We start from the raw sequence: 24650 nt of genomic DNA on the forward strand, positions 1-24650 counted from the left end.
TTTGGCCTTTTGGCCATTATCCCCAGTGAAAGATTTGTTTTCCAACTCCCATTCAGCTGCTAACTGGTTGCAATGATTGGGCTAGCACTTTAAAAGGCTTTTGTAAAGTATGTTGTACAAAGGGAGTAAAGAGAGTCCATCAGACTATTCAAAACGAAATGGCTGCCCTTATCATTTCATTTTGTAGAAACATTCCCTGTCTTTAACTTCAAGAAATTGTAATACAGTAATGAACATATTGTAATCAGATTACTGTTAAAGGGTTATATAGTCCATCACACCCCTACCCTGCCCAGTCACATACAAAAGACTCATTCGTCACAGAAGCAATCTAACTTTCAAATCATCAGAAATCAGGCCTGGCCACAGGTGACTGGCCTGGCCAAATAGCCTTTCATTATGTGTGTGTGTGTGTGTGTGTCTTTTGCTCTGTGGGGAGAAATAGATGGTATGGTAAGGCTATGCATTTATTTTTAAGAGGACCAAACCTTTACATTATGTGGTAGTGAGAGAAAACGTGTGTTTAGTGTGTGTATGTGAACTACCTTGCCTTTAAAATAGGGCAACAAGGTGTAATGTGTACAATTGTAAACTCAAACAATTCAACGTTTGTCAGCAGTACTCCATTAAAATCATAAAGACAAATATGTAAACTGAATGGAGAAACATCCCAAGAGACCCAGACCTAAAGTATGAGCTAGACAAAGCAGAAACTGAACAGCATGTACAAAGGCAAACAGTACATCATTTACCAACTCATAGTGAAGTGAATGCATAAACCGGCTGACGATGGGCTTGTCTTTTCACATGTCAGAGGCAGCTGCAAAGGTCACTGAGCACTGGGGAAGCTTTTAGGAAGGAGGAAAACACTAAATACTCCTAATACCCAGTTTATTTGCCGCATGGATGGTTAAAAGCTACTCACAGCCTCATAAAATTAAAACCAAGTGTGTACCCAACTGTGGAGAAAAGGCATGGGTATAGAAAGATAGCAAGTAAGGAAGGGAAGAGAAAAGGACTTCAATGATGAGGCTAAAAAGATAGTAAGATCGAGAGTGAAAGAAAGAGGGAGGTGGAGAAGACTGTGAAGACGAACGGGGGAATTGAGAAGCGGTGATGTGCAGCTTCAAAACATTCTTTAGCAGAATGAGCTGTCACCTGTACCTCTTTTGCTTGGCGATCTATGGTTCACACCGGCTGCCTTTGATTAATACATCCCACCTAAATCATTGAAAGTTCCCCTTCCCTTCTTACCCATAAAATGCAATACACAACACAAATCAGCCCCTTAAACAGTGAAGCCGGATAACAATCGGAAAATAATGCATCTTACCTGGGCCATCCCGATAAATTGTTCCTCATAACACCCTCCCTTAAACCAAAATCAATTCATCCGCCTCCAATTTTTATTAAAATCTCCAGTAATAAATCTTCCCACAATGTTTGTTCATCTGTTTTTTGATACATTTATATCACTTTCAGTTCTGCTCCAGTGTTTCCCCTGCCTCTACAGCGTAAAATGGGAAAATCTATTTGGGGCCAATAGAATAGTTAAAGGGGTGTTATGGGCGCCTGTTCTTCTGGTGAAAATGGGTGTCAGTTTGTGTGTGTGTGTGTGTGTGTGTGTGTAAATGGAATCGATAAATGTGGCAGTGTGGTGAGTAGATAGCACCCTTCCCCTTGCTTTTCTGATTAACCCAAGCTGCTGAAAACCTGACAGCGATATAACAATATTAGAGGTGTGTATGTGTGTGAGTGTCTGTCTGTATATGTTGTGCATGAGTCTCAGATCCAGTTGAAACTGTCTTTGTCTTTTAATAATAAAATCTTCAGGATACACAGATGTGGTTACAGACAGGTTTTCTGTTTGTGTTTGAGTGGCGTGTTGAGTTTAACAAGCCCACTTATGTATGTGCTCCCAAAGTGCATCTGTTTATTTTAAACAGCTTGTGTTCACAATATTCTGTGAGTGACAACAAAGTGGTTCAAGCTTTAAACAAAACAAACTGTAAACATAAAAAATATTTTTTATAGCACTAGCAGATACAAGTGTAAAGTAAGAACAGTATACTGGCAACTAAAAGAACTGTTACTGTTACTACTGAGTCATTTATAGGAGCTTCTGTAGCCCAAAAGGGGGACCTGCATAGACCAGTGTGTTTGCAGTAAGCAGTGTAAAAACACTATGCCTGGAGCTTTGTTGTCTAGCATGTTGTCCGAGCTAAAAAATTTGTTGATCCTACCTCATGTCGACACATTTGTGTGGCCTTGACCATGGTTCATGTGACGGCAACTTAGTAAGCTCAGTGTCAAAGATCATAGAGTCAAAACGTTTTGTAACTTATACCAGCCCTGATTGTTCCAAAGGTTTAAACAATTAATCTTGTTATTTAGGGGGACATTTTTAGCACTTTTAGTAGTGAACATGCAAATGTTTCCTAACCCCCCACTGACAGTCCTTTGACTTTGACTGACTTGTACTGACCAGTTGTTTGTACACCGGTTTGGCCAAAGCCAAAGAGTATGTCAAAGATCTTGGTCAATCTATTTTGCCTGGAACATCTTTGAACTAATGATGCTATTTGCATTTCTTCGAAGAATACTTATTTATATTGAAATTAGGATTTCCAAAATGCAAATTTTTAAATGACTCATTCCTGGTTTGTACAGTTTGATTTCATTCATTTCACTTCAAGTTATTCACTTCTCCTGTATTGGTGGCAGGGTAATGATGGACGATATAAGAATTCATACAGCCAAATACAATAGGAATACAATACAATAAGCGTCACTGCCCAGCATTGTCTCATTTGTTGGGTGATCAATGAATGCTTTGCAGAGTGCTGGATCAGGCAATGCAGAGGAAAGAAGAGATGTGGTGTGATTTATTCTGGGTGTTAAAAAAATAATTTGTTTGGATTGATTAACGTTAATTAATTATGCTAATTGAGCAGGATGAAAACAGATGTCGAAAGTGCCCTCCTACTCATCCCTTGGTAAACCTGGCCCTTTAATTACAGATGCTATTGGTTTATCTAAAAATAACTCATAAGAGGTGCAAATGTTTGCAGAGCACACATGGACACAGCGTCAGACACAGGTACCATCAGCATCATAACTGTAAGTCGATATGGAGAATATATATTTTTGTCCCATAAATTACTTTTACGTTATGAGTTCAGCAAGTAATGGCTGTGGTCTGTATAGTCTCAGTGTACGCTGAAAGTATGTGTGTGCACATGTGTGTTTGTGCTGTGATCAACCTGACTGAAGTAACCATCTTTCTTAACCACAGCCTGTGTGTGTGTGTGTGTACATGTGTGTGTGTGAGTATCTGTGTGTTGGGATGGGGCAGGACGCTGCACTGAGCCGCATGGATTTGCTGCTAAAGTTTGAACAGTTTTAAATTAAAATGTATTGCCCATTCTCAATGTATTGATCTCAGACCCAGCTGTGTCAATACGCCGCCCCGGCTATTTTTCCAATAACTTATAAAGATCTGCCAGCCAGGCATAAATTCATTACATAGCTCTGAGTTTATATTCCCGCTTTCTCTCTCATCTCTTTTCCCACTCAGACTCTGTACACTCTGCCTTTTCACAACCTCTCCTTTTACTTTTCCTCATTTTTTTCTTGCCATCACAATTTTCATTCCTGTGATTAGCTTAACCCAGGAGGCTGTTTTTGCAGTTGTTTCAGGTGTAATGCTTTGCTGCTAGCAATGCTCTCTGCTGGGATCACAATATGTTAAACCTAAAGGTGCAGTTTGAAATTATTTTAGAATAGAAAGGACAGAGTTTGCAATTCAGAAGCGCTAAGATTTGGGTTTTTAAATATGTATACCACAGTAGTAACATTACTAAAACTCTATCTATCTCCCTGTACTAACGTAAAAACAATCATTGTACTTCCTCAAAATGTTCTCTTCTTCTCTGTTTCAGAGGTTTGATTCCTTCTCAACTTACACCTGCCTGCACTTCCATCACTCTTTTCTCCATTTCTCTTCTTTTCCTCTCCATCATCTCTTCCCCTTCCTCTTCCTGCCTCCTCCTTATTCTACTCTTTCCATCTCTCTTTCGCTAATCTCCCTCCACCTCCTCTCATTGTCAATACCTATCTAATTCCACTTTAGCACCAGTAATTGGCTGATGGATAGAAGCTATGGATTGGCCTCTTCCTGATGACTGCATGACATTTTTCTCCCCTCCCCTACAGCTGGTAATACTAATAGAATTCCAAATCCGCGGCACTGGGATCCTGTCATGAGTAGGTCAACCACTGTGTCAAGGTCCTATTGGAAAGCCGGCATCCAACATCTTAATTTAGACTTAGGCTTTTTTTTTCTCTCTCTGTCTGCCTTGCTGGATGCTCAGTGTGTAGCGCTGTGTCTCTGTTTCTGTTACTGTAGTTATTTATGCGTCTCTCTTCTCTTAAACTAGTCAGGTAAATGTTTTCTTTAAAGCATTTTTCAACTTTAAACTTTGAAAAAGTTTTTAATGGATCGTTGCGTTGGGTAGGAATTTGATGGCACCTCCTTCATTTTCAGCCTAAATTGAGTTAATCACAGAATAACTACACCACATACGCAACAGGCATGCACATGTGATGTAAACACTTTCTGCACTGAAATCTGTCTGTCTGTCTGTCTAGATACAGAAATGCTATCTTCTACCTTACTTTTGAGTGTGAGTGTGTGTTCTCGCTGTGTGTTTGTGTGTGCGCATGTGTTACAGTGATGAATTGAAGGAAAGAGCTTGGCTAAATCGGGTTGTCATGCTAATTTAGTCAGCTGACTGCATAATGTAATGCAGCAGGGAGATGGACTGAACTTGACCCTGTTAAACCTGACCTTGGCCTCGCTCTTTTTCTCCCTCCTCTCGTTCACATATGTGGGTGCAGGGGTCAGAGAATTAAGCCGATAAATCAGTTTTGTGTTTGGAGCCTCCACAGTAACATAGTGTGTTTCACAGTGTTAAACGTATTAAATATTCTCTGCTTTACATCTTTCCCACATGCAGACACATTTCAATGTGGTGTATGTAATATTTCATATATACATTTATTTGAAGTGTGTGGTGTTTCTTTCTAAATTCCAGATCTTGCTTTTTCTTGAGGATCCGTTGGCTCTCTTGTTTCACAGGTACTGGTGCCTGCTTGAGCAACATTTTCCATTCATTAAAAGGTTTGGCTTCATGAATGGTTCACTGATTTTGTTGACTTAGCATTTTGTTTTGAAAGTTTAAAGAGACACAGTAGTGCTGTCAGGATATGTGCAAAAACTAATTCTATTTACTAACTGTTTGAATTGGAAGGGCTCACAATGACCTCTGCTTTATATTTAAAGGACCCGGCATTTCTACTGACATTTGCATGACTTAGCTTACTAATGAGCACCATGTTTGAACTGTATTATTATAGACTCATGTAACCATTATGTTTAATATAGTATGTGTTGTAATATCTTTTTTTATTAAACAAAATCCTAACATTTATGTATATAATAAATCCATATTATTTTAAATTAAAAAATTCTACATATAAACATAATGATAAAAGATTAATTATTTGAGCATTAAAAGCATGAGGATGGTTAGCAGTGATTTTTCTTTAGGGCGAGGACACCTCTGTCCCCTCTATCATTTCTGCTCATGCTTTTCAATAAGACACACATACACATCTCCATGCCAATGACCTTCAGGTTTGCAATAAGACTGATTAGAAAAACAGAATACCCCCTGGAATATGTTAGAGATTTGAATAAAAAAAATCTATCATGTATGAAAAAACAAATGAAATAATAAATAACTTAAAAAATAATAAAACCAGAAAATATACCAGCAACAAATGGTTTGAATCAGCTATTCACCTGAAGTCAAGAGTAACATTTGTTTATTTTAGCTTGCTGTTAGGAGGTGGGGTTACAAGCCTGTGTGGAATGTCCCTTTAAATTATTCAAAGCCCAATCAGGTGTCTTTTTCTCCTCTGATCTAAAGATGGGTATCAGAGGTCATTCATTCTTCCCTTCAGGGTCACCTTTCCCTCTTTTCCTTTCAGTACTGACACTCTTACAAACTTTCATTCCCTATCTCTTTCAGGTCATTGTCATGGTCACATGCTGCTACATATGTTCATGCACGGAGACACAAGGAACAAAGCAGCTGTGTGCATACATGCACGCACGCCAGGCAGTCTCACCCCATGATGCACACATGACATACACATACCTATATGCATGCACACAGACATTGACTTGGCCATCGTTCTCCCCTGCAGTGAGTTCTATTGTGTGTGTCAGGACATTGTTCATTCTCCTTCTGTGATTCCATGTATCTGAATACCTCCTGACCTTCTCATAGATTGCAAGGATGTGAAGCATTATTGCTCTTCATGCAACTTACCTTAGTGTGGCAACAACAATAGGTTACAAAGGTGGTTTGTAGTTGACTGTGGGGGAGCAGAGAGGAGATGGTGAGGTCATACTGTATATAGACTGTTAGGATTTTTGTCTTTGCATATTGGTGTGAGACTTGACATGTGTGTATCACATATAATTCTACTGCAAGTTTCATGTTAGGGTTTTTTTTATAGAGTAAATGAATTTCTGAAGGCCCAGTCCACACCTTGATGTCTGATGCTTTTTGTGCTGAGCTTACATTGAACCCCTGCTGGTGACTGATATCGAACTACTTACTTAGCCAAATTACTAGCAAACTGCAAATCAGCCTGTTTTGATAGCATAGCAGCTAGCTTGCTAAATAGGCCTGGCCAAAATATACAACTGAGTACATACAGCATGTGTAACATTTATTTGGTGACATCCAGTAACATACTGCGCCAACATACTTACATCTTGCATCTCTAGTATAATATACAATAAACACACAACAGTGTCAGTGTAGTAAATATATTTCTCACTGTCTAACAAATTCCTTTATGCAACAAGGTTAATTCAGATCAAACAAAGCAGACAGAATTAAAGATAATATGAATCCATGCAAACAAAGCTTTCTGCAAATTTAACACAGAAATAACTTTGCACTGCATTGATTTTTGTGTGCATACTCGAGATAGAGTGCTTGTTCATTTGTACAAAAAAACAAAAAAGTTATGTGTGCATACTTTTGCATAACACCAGTGATTGCAGCCTGGGTGAGAGCTTCTATGTACAGTGCAGTGTGTGTGTCTGTGTATGCATGCTCACCGCTGGGGGCTTGTTGTCAGAGCTTCTCTCGACTGGCCAATTAATTATGATGGCCTACTTATGATGTGTAATGGGATGATTTATTAGTAAACACACAAACAGAGCAGGGACACAGACAGTCAGGTACCAGCACTGCATTCTGTGGTCTGGGATCACATACTGGGGCAAGATCACAAGCCACCTCTGGCTGTGTCCTATACTGGATTAGAGTGAAGATTACAGCTCAGCAGAGAAGCCGTGCATCTTTAAAAGTTCGTGACATGCAGATAATGTGCAGTTTTATTATTAAGTACCAGCAATCAGGCCTTAGCATAACCTGAGAGAATAAACAGGAACCAAATCCTGTAGTTACTAACCCTAACCCTGCCCCTAACATAGGGTTCGCAACTCAGCTGTTGTGGGGCGTATAGCCTCAACTGAAGCATATACAGAATGGTAACCCCAACCTTAACCAAGTAACAGCAATCATAGAACTAATCTTAATCTATAGAAATCCGTGTCTAACCCTAAACTAAGGAACAGCAATTCAAAAACACTTCGGTTTCCTGTAAATATAAAGTGGTAGACATGCTGCATTTTTTGTCTTTGCCTCTCTGACTCATCCTCCCTCACCCACTGTGTTTCCTTATCAAGAAATGCCCCCATATGTACAGCTCCATCTTTCTCTGTATACACCCTGTGCTTTTTTTGCTGTTTGATATCTAAAATGCTCCTCTTAACGTGTGTGTTTGCTGGATTGTGTAAACTGCGGCCTACGTGCACACAGAGTGTGTGCAGGGAGCGCATGGATGTGCATGTGCAGCAATAGATGTGGCAGGTATAGGTGCAGCAGGTCTGTCCTGGTAGCGAGGAGAGCTATTTGTTTCCTTGGCTAGCTGTCTGACTAGCTGGGTGGGTGTCCTATTTCTGGATGACACACACACATATACACACCAAACCCTGTGCCCCTCTACCATACGTTGTGGGACATAATTTATGATGGCTCTGTAACATATGGACTTTTCATCACTCAGTGGCAACAAACTCTCTCCACTCAATGTTACAGCATATTATCTCTCTCCTTCATTCTTCTAGTTTTTTTCCTCCCACATATCTCTCTTCTTTTTAGTTTTTCTGTTTCTTCTTTTTCCATTTTTCCAAACTTCCTCTCTGTCTATTAATTTAATTTCTTACAGAAGTTGTAAATCCACTATTCATTGTGATCTTGTGTAAAGTTGAACTTGAAAACTAATTTGTCTCTTATTGTTTTTAGTATTGATTGTGGTGTTTATCCCACTTTTGTCGCCTTTTCATATGTATCTTAAATTTTTTTACAAATTAAAAATCGATGTGTGTGTTCTTTTATTTGTTACTGAAAATGTTTGTGTTGGACATCTTGGTGCACATCTTGGTTGCATGCTAATGCCTCTTGCTTTGAGGCCTGAGTTTATAAAGACAGGAATTATTTAGATTTTATTATAACTTTTCATGCAACCACATCAAAGGATATGTGTTATACATTATCTAACACACACACACACACACAGGACAAATATTGTCTTTTAGATTTATAATGCAGTCCTCCAGAAATTCTATAAAGAGCAAAGGTGGTGATTACAATGTTGACCAGTGTTGATTTTTGCAGAATAAGTCTATTCATCACTAAGCCGGCTGTGACTAAAGGTGTGTGTGTGTGTCCGTGTGTGTGTGCAGATGCTTTGTAGTGTAAGAGTGACAGAGAGAGATACAACAAGACAAAGTTGGTAGAAACCTTTGATGTTGAATCCTGATGATTTCCTTTATTTTAATGCTCTCAGCCCCTTAAAAATTACATTATTTTTACTTCAGGTATTTATTGTATTAAAAGATCTTGTTAGATGAAGAAGGTGGCTGCGACTTTTGTTATGGTTGAATTGCGTTGTTCTCTGTTCATCAGTAGTCATGTTGTATTACTTACCTACTGTGTGTCCCTGCCCTGATCTATCCTATTTTGTCCTGAAACAGTGTTCTGGTGCTCTCTGTGTAACTATTGATGCTACTTTGTCCTAGTGATGAAGCAAGCGGGCCGTTGTTGGGTCGATGTGTGTCATTGTTATATTGATGTGAGGACAGACCCCTGAGGCCTGCAGCCTTCTACTCCCCTGAAAGCAATAAATCTATGGCCTGCTATTCCCTGTGTACTGTACCCAGCATTTCTCCTCCATCTCACACACGTTCAGTTTGTGGATATATATAACAAGAAACACATGCAAAACAATCACTTCATGGATCACTGTTCTGCACTCGGAGTAACATGCAAAGAAGTGATTTGCATTTTAAATTTTAATCTTGCACTTCTGTGCATTTCTCTGTGTGCGCGTGTGTGTGCATTGGCGTTAGTGGTTAAACACTCCTGTGTTCGGTTTGTATGAATCATTTTAATTCCCTTCAGTCAGCCAGTAGAGGCCACTCACAGCATTCAGTATAGACAGACAGCACACAGACACACACACGAACCTCACACAGACGACAGCTGTCCATTAAGAAGCAAAGAGGGACAAGTCAGAGCTCAGGAGGTGGCGGTGGGAAGGATAGAGGAGAGATGTGAGTGGTGGAAGAGATAAAAGCAGGCAAAATATGAGAGAGAAAAAGCTGACACAAATAGAGAGGAGTAACTGGAAAACAGAAAGAATGATAGATATAAAGAACTAAAGGAAGAGACAGCACCGATGATGGGTCTTGTTTTATTTGTTCCTGTTTATTTCGATCAACTCTGCTCAGCTCACAAATGCTTTTTTTGACTGAGGCAGACAGAGAAATTGGTGAGAAATTGGAGCTGACATTCATTTAGTTGTCCCTGTGAGGAGCGAGCAATGCAGCTTGGTTTCCAGTCATTGCAATAATGCATGTTACTGTGCATATTACATTTATTCATTTTTATTTCAACTTCTGGTAAAAAAAAATGGCAGATCAAAAAGCAGAAAAAGTCACGGTGTTCAACAGGAGTTACAGTTACAAGAGTTACAGTTACAAGAGTTACAGTTAGAAGAGTTACCCTTTGGTGAAGAAGAGCAAACTCATGCACGCTGTGAGTCTGTGTCCGCACCAAAAACAAAATACTGAGCTGGTCATATGCATATTTGCCCCTATGTACCCATGTAGATTTATGTCTAAATAGCACTATTGACAGATTAATTCATTGTCATTTTATTTTAATTATTGTGACAGTCAGATTATTGAGGAGATTGTTGTTTCTCTCGCAGTGATGAGAAAGAACTGAGCTAAATGAGTGTGTGTATGTGTGTAATTTGGGGGTTTAATGGGGAAGTTGTCACAGAGGATAGTTAATGAAATCCTCTTAATCCTACTAGATGCTTGCCTCTTCCGCTTTCTTTCTTTCTTTCATGTTGTATTCACGCTCTCCCCACTCATCTTTCCACTCTTTCTGTCTTCTACATCCACTAATTATTTCATTGTGAGAATGGAAAGGAGACGCCAAATCAATAAGTCTCCACTGTGGAAGTTAAAGGGGGTAAAGATGGGGGAGGCGGAGAAGAAGGTGAACCGGACTGTTGCCAAAAGAGGCAATGATTTGGACTCCTTTATTGTCCTTATATTTTCAGTGTTTAATTTACTTTACAGATGACCATCTATTAATTCCTTCTGGCTTTAACTGCTTGTCATGGTATACATTTGTTAATAGGTAATTCAAATTGTTCATATTTTCACTCATATTTATACTTGACTACAAAACACAGATTTTTTCACACACTCCTATTTTTTTGTGTGCTGATATTAGGATTATAGGATGTAATTGTGTATGATACTCACACAATGAGTTCTTTAAATTCATTTGTAAATCAGCCTGGCAGTGTAGAATTGAAAACAATAAAAATAGAAGACAGGAAGAACTGAAAGGCTCGCAGGAATGTTTTAAACTGTAAGTTGACCTTCATGAGGCAGAAAGGACAGAGAAGTTTGGGGGATTACTGCCTCAATATTCTTTTGGTTATATTTTTTTCGAGGTGGGGGAGAGAGTGGAGATTCCTCGCTGTGACTAATGTGATGTTTGTTGAATCCAAACTTTCTCCTTCTGCCCCCCACCTGCGCACAGCCCTCACATGGACAAGTTCTTTCTCTCTTTTCACTTGTTGTTTTTTTTATTCACTTTTTGTTTGTTTAGCTTTTTTTCTGACTGACCCACCTGCAGGTAAACAGGCAATTGTATTCTTGTGACCAGCCTGTGTTTATAACTCTGTGTGAGTGTGTTTGTCTCCAGTTCATTTCTCCTCCCGGTCCAAATGTGGTTTGTGATATTACATTTGTGTGTGTATGTGTATGTGCCTGTGGAGGTGCTATCTGTGCTCAGATAAGACTGTAAACCAGATTAATCTGGCGTGGAAGAGCTTGTCAGCAGGACCACTGTGCGTGCATGTTAGTGTGTTTGTGTGTTTGAGTGCTTCCCTCCATCTCAGCCAACCCATCGGGTGAGCCATTGGTTCCTATATTGTGTATATGCGTTTGTGTGTGTTTGCTTGTGAGTGTTTGTGTGAAGGAAATCTACAGAGAATGCTATATAAGTGAATGAGTGTGTAGGGTCCAGCGCTAGATAATGTGATCACGACTCCATGTAACACAGCATGACAACAGCTTGTGTATTTGAGTGTGTCTCTGTGTTTGTGTGTGTGTGAAACACGGCATGACAACAGTGTCTCTCCATACCACTGTGGAGAGAATGGATTACTCTGCTCTCTGACTCAAAACACACACATACACACACAAACACACACCCATCCTGTGACCAACTTCTGATATACACACCTACATATGCCATGCTTATGTATTATAGCCAGACGATTGTACAGATAGACATATAGTATGCAGGTACACATTGTAAAAGAACATAAACAAATTACACTTTTGTGGTTATAGCACTGTGGCTTCACACAAGAAGACAGTGGGTCCAAACCTGCCCTCTGCGTGCGAGGTGCCTGTGTGAGTTTTTTCTGGACGCACAATCTCCCTCCGGCCGACCAAAAAAAAAAAAAAAGTTAGGTTAATGCTGATTCTAAATTGGCTGCAGGTATTGGCGTGAGTGTGGATGGTTGGCTTTTTATGTGACATGTCCAGGGTGTGTCCTGCCTCACGCCCAACACCAACTGGTGACCTAAACCAAATTTTGGACTTCCCAATTTTGGGTCCTGATTCAGTTTTTTGGGAAAGGACCATGTAATGGCATGTGCATCCTAAAATTATTAGACTCTGTAGCCTAGGCCTCTGCTCAGATGGTTGCTGCTGCAGAAGTTCTTTAAAGTTATTGTAAACCAGATTACTGAAATGTTTCTGTGTTCCCTGTCATATCGGTTCCAGTCCTCTATACATTTGCATTTTATGAGAGATTCTAGAGGCCACCTGCAGAGCAGCATGGGACTTTGAGTTTTATTCAAGGGCATAGCTGGTGAGAACTTTAGAAGTACTACCAGTATCCTCCAGCTACCAGCTCACAGCCAGAAAACACCCCTGTCTGTGGCGGATCAACCCAACAACCTTTAGGTTATTAGTCAGCCTCTACATCCAGGCCAACCCAGGGAGAGGTGGTGGATGGGTGGGTGCAGGATGGAAGCCAAACCTCTGTGTGTGTATGTGTGTGTGTGTGCGTGTGTGCGTGTGTGGTTGATAAGGTGGTGTTGGGGGGGTGGGTGGTGGGGTTGCTTCCCCAGTGTAAGGAGCACACTGTATCTTCCCCGACTACTCTCTGACAGCCCTACATACATCACCACCCCCAACACCTCTGTTTCTCTCTCCTCTCCCTCTTCATCATCCCTATTCCCTCTCTCCCTCCCTCCATCCATCCACCTCTCCTCCCATCCTCCCTCTCACCTGCTCCCATCTCTCATGAGTGCTGGTGTCTCCGCATCTCTCTCTTTTTCTCTCTTTCACCTGCTCGCAGCCCCCTCACGCCTCTCGCCAGGCCTCCCTGAGTATCATTTACATCGATGATGCCTCATCATTACCCCTGCCCTACTTTATCTATCACCCAGCAGTTCTGCCATAGAGCCTATCCCTGCACCAGAGGCCTTATTCCTATAGTCTGTCACTGTACTGCAGGTCTCAAGCACTGAAGCAAGGCACAAAGTGACTGAGTGTTGTTTTCACTGAGTCTGTAAAGTTAGGGCTCACTTTACTTACATGTTAAATACTGTCCAGCCCAGAAGGACCAGTATGAATGTTTTATAACATAATTCTAAACTCTAAACTATTCTGGAGGTGTCAGATTGCTGAACAAAGGTGACAATGAAATTGTGACTTTTTAATGTCAAACTGTTGGCTTATTTCAGACATAAGTAATGCTGCCTCTGAACAGAATATAATATAAAATAACTTGTTAACCTAATATGCACATGTTTGGCATCTAGGAGGAAAGCAGCAGGTTCAGACTGCATTTTTTTAGATGCTATGGTTAGGAGATGTATTGACTGAGGACAGCTAATATTGCCTTATCATTGCCTGTCATGCCATGTTTAAAGTGTTTAAATATGATTAATATGTAATAAAAAATATATATATCAGGTTGTCTGATGAAAAGAAAAAGTGCTTTGGTTGATTAGGGCTGCTGACCATGTGGCAGCGAGAGCTCGTCAAACTCTTGGGCCTGAACCTTACATTGCACATCTTCCTTATGCACCAATTGCTTTTAAGAGGCTTGAAAGAGCAGAGCAGCCTTGGGGTCATTTGAAGTTGGCAACATTTCCTCAGTGATGAGTAAATCCTTTAGATTAATTTCTAATGAATGAATTTAAGATGGTGATGATGTGAAAGTAATACTGCTCTGCCAATATATACTTGGACTTAATCCTAAACGTGTATATCCCATATAGTGACAAGTTCACAATATCCTGTGCATTTAGTTAGGGGAATATAAAATATAATGCCAACAAACAGAATAGCATACAATGGTGTATTGATATTTGCAACCTATATTTATTGTCTGAATACATTTTTAATCTGAACACTAAGATAGGTACATTAACATGCATTTTTTTATTTATAGAAGCAATCAGAGCAAAGATGTTTAATATCATTTAAAATACATTACAGTGACATGTATTTCCATAAACAGGACTCATGCTTGGCCTCTATTTCACAAGGCTAGCAAATCCTATTAATCTCCCAGTAATTTCTCTACACATTGCTAAAGCATTGTAACTTTCTTTGTCTCATGTACGACACTAAGCAAAGGCAGACTTATCATACCTTAAATAACTCCTAGCTCCCTCTCACTTATATTGACATACAAATTTCTTTTGGTGAGATGAGTAACATTACCATGACCTTGCTATATTGATTTTTGTATCTTCTACTCTTATTAAAAGAGGGATGATACCTCCTGCCTGTGTACCTCAAAAGGAAAGTGTACTGAAGGAAGGTTGTAGGCCAGTGAACTCACTACTAAACTTGTTACAGGATATGTATCTGGCCTGTGGTCGTTACATTCAGCTCAAGCAAAAACAAGAAATGTTTCTTCATAGCTACTCCAGCTTCTGTGGTACTTCTGGTTTCCCACACAGTCATACAAACATTATTTCAATATATTTTCAAGACTCTGAACCAATTATCTCACTCCTTCTCTGAGCTTATTTTTCTCCATTCTCTTTTCCATTCTTTAAAACCTGTTGCTGTCCCGTCTTTCACAGCATTTTTCGTATATCCCTCCTTCGCACTCTCTCCATTAGATCCTGTTTGTATAGATAAGAGTCTTCAGCAGCCAGCAGTTCTGCTCCACCTTCATCATCAGAGGCCACTCTAGGGTCCTGTCCTATTTCTAAGCCTTCATCTGGGACACTGCTCTGCTATGACATGTTTTTGGGGTCTAATTGCTAAAATACCTTTACTGTGTTACTTTTATTTACTTAACTTCGCCTTTATTAACTTGACCAGACTGATCTCTAGAAAGCAAACAACATTCAAGAACTCAAAAAAGGAAAGAATAATTAAATTTAAACCTCTGTAGATTTACGTATGCAGCCTCTTCTCTTCTCTTCTCTTCTCTTCTCTTCTCTTCTCTTCTCTTCTCTTCTCTTCTCTTCTCTTCTCTTCTCTTCTCTTCTCTTCTCTTCTCTTCTCTTCTCTTCTCTTCTCTTCTCTTCTCTTCTCTTCTCTTCTCTTCTCTTCTCTTCAGTCATTTTGTGCTTTTACCTTTGCCCGTATATCTGCTTAAGCCATGAGAGATATCAGATCAGCATGCGTGGATGGAGTGTGCAGGGCTCTTAGGGTTAAGTCCCTCACTGTTGCTTCACAGCGCTAAACCAAAGGAATCACGCATGCAAGTGCAGTAGAGGAGGACTTAATAATATGAAAGAAAATTGATTTTCTGGAACGAGATTTCTCCTTTGATAAGGTATTAGCTGGGAGGGGAAAATGTTGTGAATCTTCATTAAGAGCCTCTGATATGCACTGGGATAATCACAGGGAGAGGACTACGAATGAAAAATGAACACAAAGGGAAAAAGAAGAGAGTCATACATTAGAGACAGACAGAGAGAAAGAAAGATACCAAGAGTGAGAGAAAGAGCGGAGAGAGAGAATAACCCCCACCCCTCTTCATCCACCTACACCTATGCACATACTCAGACTTAAGCACGAGTAGGCCTCCCTTAATAAGAGTAAAAATTGATTTCTTTCCACTTCCATAAGATGAGATCTAAAGATGATGAAGGTGAGGATCGGTCTGGAGTTCATTATGGAAAATTAGACTATGTTCAAGCTAGTGGTATATCCCTAATAGATCTACCCTGGCTTTATCCAACACTTCTTCACACACTGAACAAACAGAGGGAGAAGTTAAGTGTGGTGGGAGCAGGCAGAAGAGGGCTGATGTGCAAAAGGAGGGGAAGATCAGATGTGCTGTATAGCTAAGTAAATATCAGATAATGAGACAGAGACAGCGACAGGCGTGCAGAAGACAAAGATTGTAAAAATCAGGCAGAGGAAGTAAAGTAAAAGTGAGAGAGATGAGAGCAGGAAACGAGAGGAGTTTGCCAACAAGCTCTCTCCCACAGCAGAGAGTATTAGGCAGGGCTGAGGTAAGGATGAGGACAGCGTTAGAGAGGATATCAGGCAGATGGACTGACTGTGGAGAGGAGAATTGAATAAGGCCTAACCTCGGCTAATACCACTGACAGAAATTTATGACAGACCAGCAGAAAACTATAGATCAATGGCAGGAAGGGATCTGTCTGTTGAGTCAGAAAAATTGCACCCCCAAGACTAAACACAGAGCTGGACTGACAGGAGTAAGTAATAGTTTGGAGCTGAAATTGACGTTTTTCTTTTAGCGTGTGTGTGTGTGTGTGTGTGTGTAAAGAGCATGTTCCAGAAAATAACATTAATTAACTCCAACACATGAGCAGGTATTTGTGGTTTTCTAACTGACTGACTAAAAATGGCATCACCACAAATATTGTGTCTACCTGAGCATGTGCGGCTTTGGGTGTGTTTGCGCTTGTCATCATATTGAAATCTCTGAATGCAGTGTTCAGACTCTGATATGTCTGTTTCTCTCTCTCTCTCCCTCTCTCTGTGTGCTCCTCTCTCTGTTTCAGCCTGCAGGCTGTCTGTTAATGTGTGAAAGCAGAAAGTGGAAAAGATCAAACCCAACTGACCTGAGAATAGTACTGACACCTTCTCACTCTCTACCACACACGACTGTCTGCATGTGTGTGTGTTCATTCATGTGTGTACTGATCAGTGAGGACGAGGAGAGAGAACAAAAGTTACAGGAAAGAAGACATCACATAAGAAAGGCTAGAGAGAAATGAAATGAAGTAAGGTTTCGGGTAGAAACAAGTATAGAAAAGAAAGACAGAATGACAAAGAGTGTGTGAGAGAAAGATGGACAGAGAAATAGTGTGTGAGGGTCCAAATAAGAGAAAGAGAGAGATGGGGGAAGGTGAGAGGTAGAGAACATTTATTATGCTGGTGCTTCATCTACAGATACAAATCACAGGCTGTTATCACACTGAAGCAAACCCTGCTAAGACCCTACTCTTGGATCCATCTCCACCGCGACACACACACACACACACACACACACACACACCTGCAAGCATAGATGTGTGAGAGTGCAGAGGTGTGTGTGTGTGTTCCTAGTGATAGGATTATAAATAGAGCCATAGACAGATTCAGTGAAAGGTGAGAACATCCAGTGGGCATTATCAGGGACAGACCAGCAGGTTTCTGTGTGTGTGTGTGTGTGTGTGTGTGTTTTGTGTGTATCAGGATTTGTTTCCTTGTGTAGCTTTTTATATGCTTTCTGTACAGTGTGTGTTATGGTGGAATAACTTGTTACTGTGAACACACCTGTATATGGTGTTTTTAAGCTTGAAATTCATAATTTGTGATTGTGAGTGTTTTACAACAGAAGCCTTTGTTAATAACAAAATATTAAACTATTAACTTTATGTAAGCTGCACTTTCAGCACCATGGACAGCGGACATGTTTTAATCCTCTCACACCAAAGATTCTGCCTGAGGGCACAATCAACAGAGACAGTCAAAAAATCTGACAGAGAATGCATTGCTACCATTTCTAGTAACATATCAGAATTTATTACAATCTGTATATATTATAACAATAGATACTGTTTTATATTTGTAAAGGACTGATTAAACTTGCAATAAACCATAACGTGCTGTTATAATATTGTACTGAAATGTGTGAGGAAATTTGATCCTGTCATAGACAGAAACAGTCTGACTTATAGTTGAATGAATTATACATCGACTGTTTAAAATGACTGCTGCTAAACCACCCAGTGCTCACCTCTCTTTTCTAATGTCCTCATTTGTACAGCATACTGTATGTAGTGTGTTAAAATACTGTGACTTTGAAGATGCATTCAAATGCAGTGGCACTTGCTCAAGGTGATTCATCTAATCACTTACCTTGTTCTTAGGTGGATGTTAGCACACACACATATATATGCACACAAAGGCTTATAATGACACACAAGTATTAAGGGAAGGACGTGTGCATTGGAGACACACGCATGGGTCCACTGACAGGCCCAAACACACATTAAATATACGCTCATGCTCTCAGGAGCGCCCAGTGGCACAATGGAAGACCTTTGCCCGCCTCCTCTATGCATTTTTTATAAAACACAGACCCTCAGTTTTGAAAACCAAAACAGCTTGACCTCTTCTCTCCACCCACCTCCTTGCCTCCCTCCTTCTTTACTAACTACCTACAGTACAGTATGTGGTGCTCTTCCCCACCACTGTGAAAACGTATAATTCAGTGTCTAATAAGGGTGGGTATGCACCGCCTCACTTTGGGGAGAGGGGATATGGAGAAGCTGAGATGGGTGAGAAAAGGGGGGCCGGACTTCACTCTGTCTGCATTCAAAGAGGCAGTGCATCCCACCCCCAACCCCCTCCCTTGCACACACACACACACACAACTATTTTACTCCCTTGCCTCCCTTGCTTTTTTCTTTCACTCCCTTGCTGCAGTCGTTAAAAGGCCGCCTGCCACACTTTCCTGCTCTTGACCCCAGGCATGTGTAAGGTTAAACACCTGAAACGAACTCTTTTAGGCAGTGTGGGGGATGGGGAACGTTTGTTCTTTCATTGTCTTCGGGGTGTTAATATCATTATTATCTCTTGCTGTTGAGATTTGCTGATAGAAATAGATAAAGGGGATAGCTTTATAAAAAAAAATCACAGAATCTAAAAGATCAATTAAAAAAAAGAAAGAATGAAGACCAAAAATATAGAAAGTCAGGTTAACAGTTTTGGTTGATACTTCATTGGAGTAGAAGAGGTCAGCAGTACATTAGCTGAAATATATCTACTGTCAGAAAGACAGAGAAAGAGAGGGAGAGAATGAGAGAGAGGCCCTAGCTGGCAGCAGTGCTGTCTTTTCACCCCTAATTCTTTCCACCTTGTTAGGCACTCTGCCGTGGGCCGGGCAAATATAAACACCCTGGCAGGAGAGACAGGGATGGAGGGAGAGGAGGAGAGGCAGTCAAAAAAGTGTGTATCAGAATGGTAGAAGAAACCAAGGGAGGAGAGAGCAGGAGAAGACGGTCATAAAATAAAGAGAAGAGAGGCATTTAATATTTTTTTGTAAGAAGAAAAAGAAAAAAGGGTCAGTACACACAGTATTGATGCCATTAAAACATCTATGACTCCATCTCGGATTGTAATGATTTTATCTGCACTCGAACAAAAGCAGGTTTCTTGGCAGCATTCAGACAAACCCAAAGAAAGACACCTATAAATGAACTCAAAGCTGGTAAAATGTTTTATTTGTGACCGACTCTCTTTCTCTCTCTCTCACTCTCACTCCTTTCTGTGCCACCCGCTGTTGCCCCCTGGTCGTGTGCTGGTTGTCCAGCAGACTTCGGCAGTATTGCTGTGGCGACAGAGACAGGAGCAGATGTGACTCTGGTTGCCGGGCGTTTGGCAGGAGCACTCATCGTCACAGTGATGGGAATGCAGCTGGACGGCACATCATCTGTAGCTTTTGCAAAGAGATGGGTATGTGCAGCGTGTGTGTGTGTGTGAAGTGTGGGGGGTGGCAAGGGTGGATTGGCATTGGATGAACTCCCCTCACCCACCATCACACACACACGTACACATACACACAGAGTGACCCCACACACCCTAAAGGGACTGCAAGTGCACAGCCAGTAACCAGACAAGACGGGGGGGGGGTGATGTGTTTGTGTGTGTGTGTGTGTGTGTGTGCGCTCTAACCAGGCAGCAAAAAGTGCTGTCAAACATACAAGATGTTTATTTTTCCACCCTCTCTCTGTTCTTCATTTCTTGAGGTATTTTCTTCTATTTCAGTCTCTCTGTCTACTAAGTTGGAGACAAATGGCTGTTTGGGGGCTAAATGTTTGAACTTGAGCAAGGAGACCCGAATTGACACACTTAAGGAAAACTGAGTCCTGAGGATAGCAAAGAGAGGGAGAGAGAGAGAGAGAGAAGAGAGATTACAGATGGAGGCATTACTCAAGACATCTGTAATGTGTACACACCACCAAAGAAAACAAACACAAGAACTGGCCAGCGGACATGAACTGCTGCTGTGCTCAACCCTCCAGATCGTCTCTCCACTTTCTCCCTGCAAACATTAGTTTTGTTCCCTTGCTACATTATCATTGTCATACTTTGAACTTTTTAACACAACTTTTGGGAATATATAAATAATTTTAAAATAATAATAATGCTATTCAAAAATTGGACTTTGTTTTGTATGAACCTAGAAGTAAAATGCAGACTCACATCTGCGAATGTTTCCTTATAACATTGTTTGTGCTTTTATGTCTATCTGTAGACATGTAAGGGAGAATGTTAAATATGTCTTATCCTTTTGCATCTGTTTGTGTGTCTGTGTGTGTGTGTGTGCCTGTCAGTGGTGTGCACAACAGCGGTTTGGCAGTGGTCTGACATTTCCTGCTCTGACATCTTGTCTCAGTTCATCTCCCCTGCCAGTGAATGGACGGAAGCCCTGGAGGGACACACTAGCACCAGCAACGCAAACTTGTCTTTTTGTCAGCATCAGTGAAGAGCTCTCCAGTACATTAGTCACAGACACACACACATACAAGCAAATGCACACATACATAAGTTTTTTTTTCTCCGTGCTCCCCTTTTCTGATGTGAAATGACACAGTGACTGTGAAGTGCAGACTGTCAGCTTTCATTTGAGATGGTTTAATGGTAAATTTGATGAACAGCTAAAGAACTAAAGCATTTTTTCCCAGGTTGCCTACAAAATAATCAAAGTTCACTCAGTCTAAATACATACAAATTTGAGTAACTACAGCTGTTGTTATTACAAAATTACATTTCTTAAATTAATTTATTAATTATTAAAAAAATATATATAAAAAAAATAAATAAAAAAAATCTCCTACTAAAATACAAACCTTTAAAGAGAGAATAGGGAGAATAAAAACTTGCAACACTAAAGTTGTGCTTAACATTTAGAGGAAATTCAGCCTTATGATCCTCTGGTTGCACGTTGCTTCTTAATAATATTATATACCTGGTAGAATTAGTTATTAGTACGTAGATTAGAGAATATTATTGATGATGAAACTGACAGGGCAGGAGATAAATGCGCTTCTCCGCTAATTCAGCACCATGGACAGTGCCATTGATTAATCAATAGTGTGCAAAACTAATTGTTTAGGATTAGGATTGTAGTCTGGGTGAAGGCATATAGCTTCTATGGTACTGTACAGACTTTTTCCATCAGCAGCATAATTCTAAGCCAAATGAACATGTTGCCTCAGTCTTCAGGATGTACAGTATCACCATGGTAAATGGTTGTTCAGTTGTTGCAGTTCAGAATGGACCAACGTGAGGTACTGACTAACTGACTAGATTTATAGTGTCACTGCTCGTACAGCTCAATGAAATGAGTCCTGTTAAACTTGAAAAACTAACAGACAGACCACATGAGTGTTCCACAGCCAGGTTTTCTTTGGTTTTTGATCAGAACTGGTATCACGATGTTGGTTATCAACTCTCTTTATCAATCTAGGATTTTTGCTTCAGGTTCTTTGTGGGGTGACATTAAGGTGCATGTTGGTGAGTCATGACACTTTTTTTTTGCAAAAAAACATACAGTCACAGACTTTATTTAGGAGGAACAGGTGGTTCTTATGGAGAGGTATGGAAAATATATCACCTTTTATCATCGTGTTGGTCATACATTAGGTGTTCACAGAGAATACTATGCATCATTACAGGACTACTGCAAACTCCTTTCCTCTGAACAGGGCCTGGTAGAGTCCAGGTAACTCTAAGGTTCAGTGCTGTGAATGGTGTTGTTGTTTCAAAGTAGGCAGTGAAGGAGAAGCACTTTTCATGGTAGGTGTAAGCTGAAACTCTGAACGTATCTGGGGCTAAAAAGAGCCATCTTTGTAATCTTGCTAACTCTGACTTCAGGCTGGACAGAGATCGCTAGACAATTTGGTCTTTGATACACCCCCCAGGACTTGGCCTGTTGCCTTCAAACCAGTAACAAAGACTGGCAATATGCATTTGAATTCCATTGGCAGAAGATGTACTTTTCTTTACTGTCAGTTTAAATGATTATACAAACAAACATCCATAGTGCATGTGGAACACAGATAAAAGTCACAATGAGTTGCCAATAAATGAAAAAAACTACACCTGAAACATGTTTTACACCCATGTTGGCAAAGATGATTCAGGTGTATGACTCGGCAGACGGCTGCCATCTCACCAGGCCTGCCATCTTCAGTTATCCCCCCTATCTCCCAGGCTCTGCCATCTCCACCGCTGTTCCTCCATCTCCCGAGTCTCCTACAATCTTTACGAGGCTCAGGAGAGCTTTGACATTCCTAAATGAAAAGGCTCTCTTTCCAGCACTGCAACAGCTGACGATTTATGACAACGAGGCCTCGCTGGAATCTTAGCTGCTGTCAGCCAGCATAATGATGTTTTGATATAAAGATGATTGGTGGGGCTGCATGCGCCGCACTGTGCATCAGGCCTGCGTGTGTGTATGCGTATGTGTGATTGGGTGATTTAGGGTGGACACTCCAGTCGTTTACTTGTTGTTGTCTATTGTTAAGCTGTTACTCCTTTGCTTGCTTTTTTTTTTAAATTTGATTTTTATTTCTACTTGACATTTAGCATCTTCTTCATCCAGGCTCCCATGTCTCGCTCTGTTTTCCTGGTATTTGGTTCTCTGCCTCTCTCCACCTCTTTATATTGCAGCTGTGTTTTGCTGTGGATCATCCCCTTTTTATTTTCCATGTGCTCTTGTCATCTTTTCACAACAGGTTTTTTTTTTTAAACTTCCTCTGTATTTTCCTTCTTTTCTCTTTTCTACTATATGCCCAGCTCTAACTCCCCCAACCCAGTCAGTGGTGACAGGCATATAGTTTGCTATAGTTTCTATTAGAGGATCATTGCATGCTTGAGGGCCCCCACAGATTGGTTACATTTTGTTCGGCGGGGCATTAGTGGGCCCCGTCGAAGGGCCCCATCATCATCAGTGTGTCTGCCATCTTCCGGCGGTGATCTATGATTCGGCCATCAGACGTACATAAATCAGAGCGCTAAAAGGATTTCTACTCTACTCCGCAACCCCCCTCCTGTTAAATTTATGCTGCCGTAAAAGAAAGGAAAATTAGTCATTGAGATCCCCCCTCCCCACCCTGTCCCCAAGTCTTTCTCTATCTCTTTGTCGCGCTCTCCATGCGATGTGTAGCAGTGAAAAAAAAAGAAGAAAGACAGGGTGAACAATCGCATGCGGCGCCCATCATCCTCTCCTCTCCTTCCTCCTCCCCTCCCCTTCTCTCTAATATCATCATTATCAGAATCGTAAAGCGAAAAATAACATGCCAGAGGAAAAAAAGGGGTGAGGAGAGGAGGTTCTGAGAGGTGTATTCCCTCCAACCTCTAATCCCTTCTCCTTCCTCTCTCCAATCATCTCTCTTTCACACACATATTCAGACTACTTGACAATAAGATGGATTAATAATTAGTCCACAATATCCAAGCTTAAATTTGTGTGCTTACTTATTAGCATTTTATTTTTATTTACTATTATTTATTTTTTATTTTATTTTTTGCAATGTGCATGCGCTTTGAGGTTGTGTTTGCTATGTTTGTGTGTCTCCACTGTTGAATGCAAATCAGTGAGTTGCCCAAGCAGAACGCCTTTCAAATCCCATCGCCGCTCCGCTCTGCCCTTCCACTCCCATAATGCAGTGCAGCAAGGCAGGCAGGTATGGAGCACAGGCAGCGCGTTGTTTTGGGTGACTGGTTATGTTATTGGCCCACAATCTACTCATTAACTTCCTGCTTGCCTCTCTGTCTGTCACCACTGTCTCTGAATGAGAGGTTGTCACTGCGTACTGTTGTGTATGTAAATATGTCTGCCTGTCCATCCATTCCTCTGTCCATCAGTCTGATCTTTTTATTTGACCATTGTTCCTCTCCTCAATCTTCCTTTCTTCCTCCATATTTATATCATTAATCTCAGCTCCTGAACAGAGGCATATTCATGTACTTTATATTTTCCTTTGAGCTCATTACAGTTGTCACAGCCACTCTGTCACACAGTGTCTTGACTCACTTCCAAGATGAAGAATGAAATTAACTAGAAGAGAAGGCAGCAGGCACATGCAGCTTTTTAAGAAAGTCACATTAACAATAGTGAAGATATAGATTAATCAGATATTTTCCTTTCTTAGGCATCTTGCAAGCAAAACCTTTGGATGACACTGCAGAGTATCTGTAAGAGAAACTATGATGGTTTTGTTTCATGTACTTTACACTGAGTCCTCGCATAAGAGGTAGCTTTAAATAACAGTTTAACTGTAACAGTGAATAGATTTTTAGTGTGTATGTCAATGTGTGTGTTATTTAGAAAGCATGTGTGTCAGCAATAGATCCACTGCAGGATCCAAATTGCTTAACAAGTCGCCAATTAGGC

The sequence above is a fragment of the Parambassis ranga genome, chromosome 3, assembly GCF_900634625.1.
Source record: "Parambassis ranga chromosome 3, fParRan2.1, whole genome shotgun sequence".
Classification (NCBI taxonomy): Eukaryota; Metazoa; Chordata; class Actinopteri; family Ambassidae; genus Parambassis; species Parambassis ranga.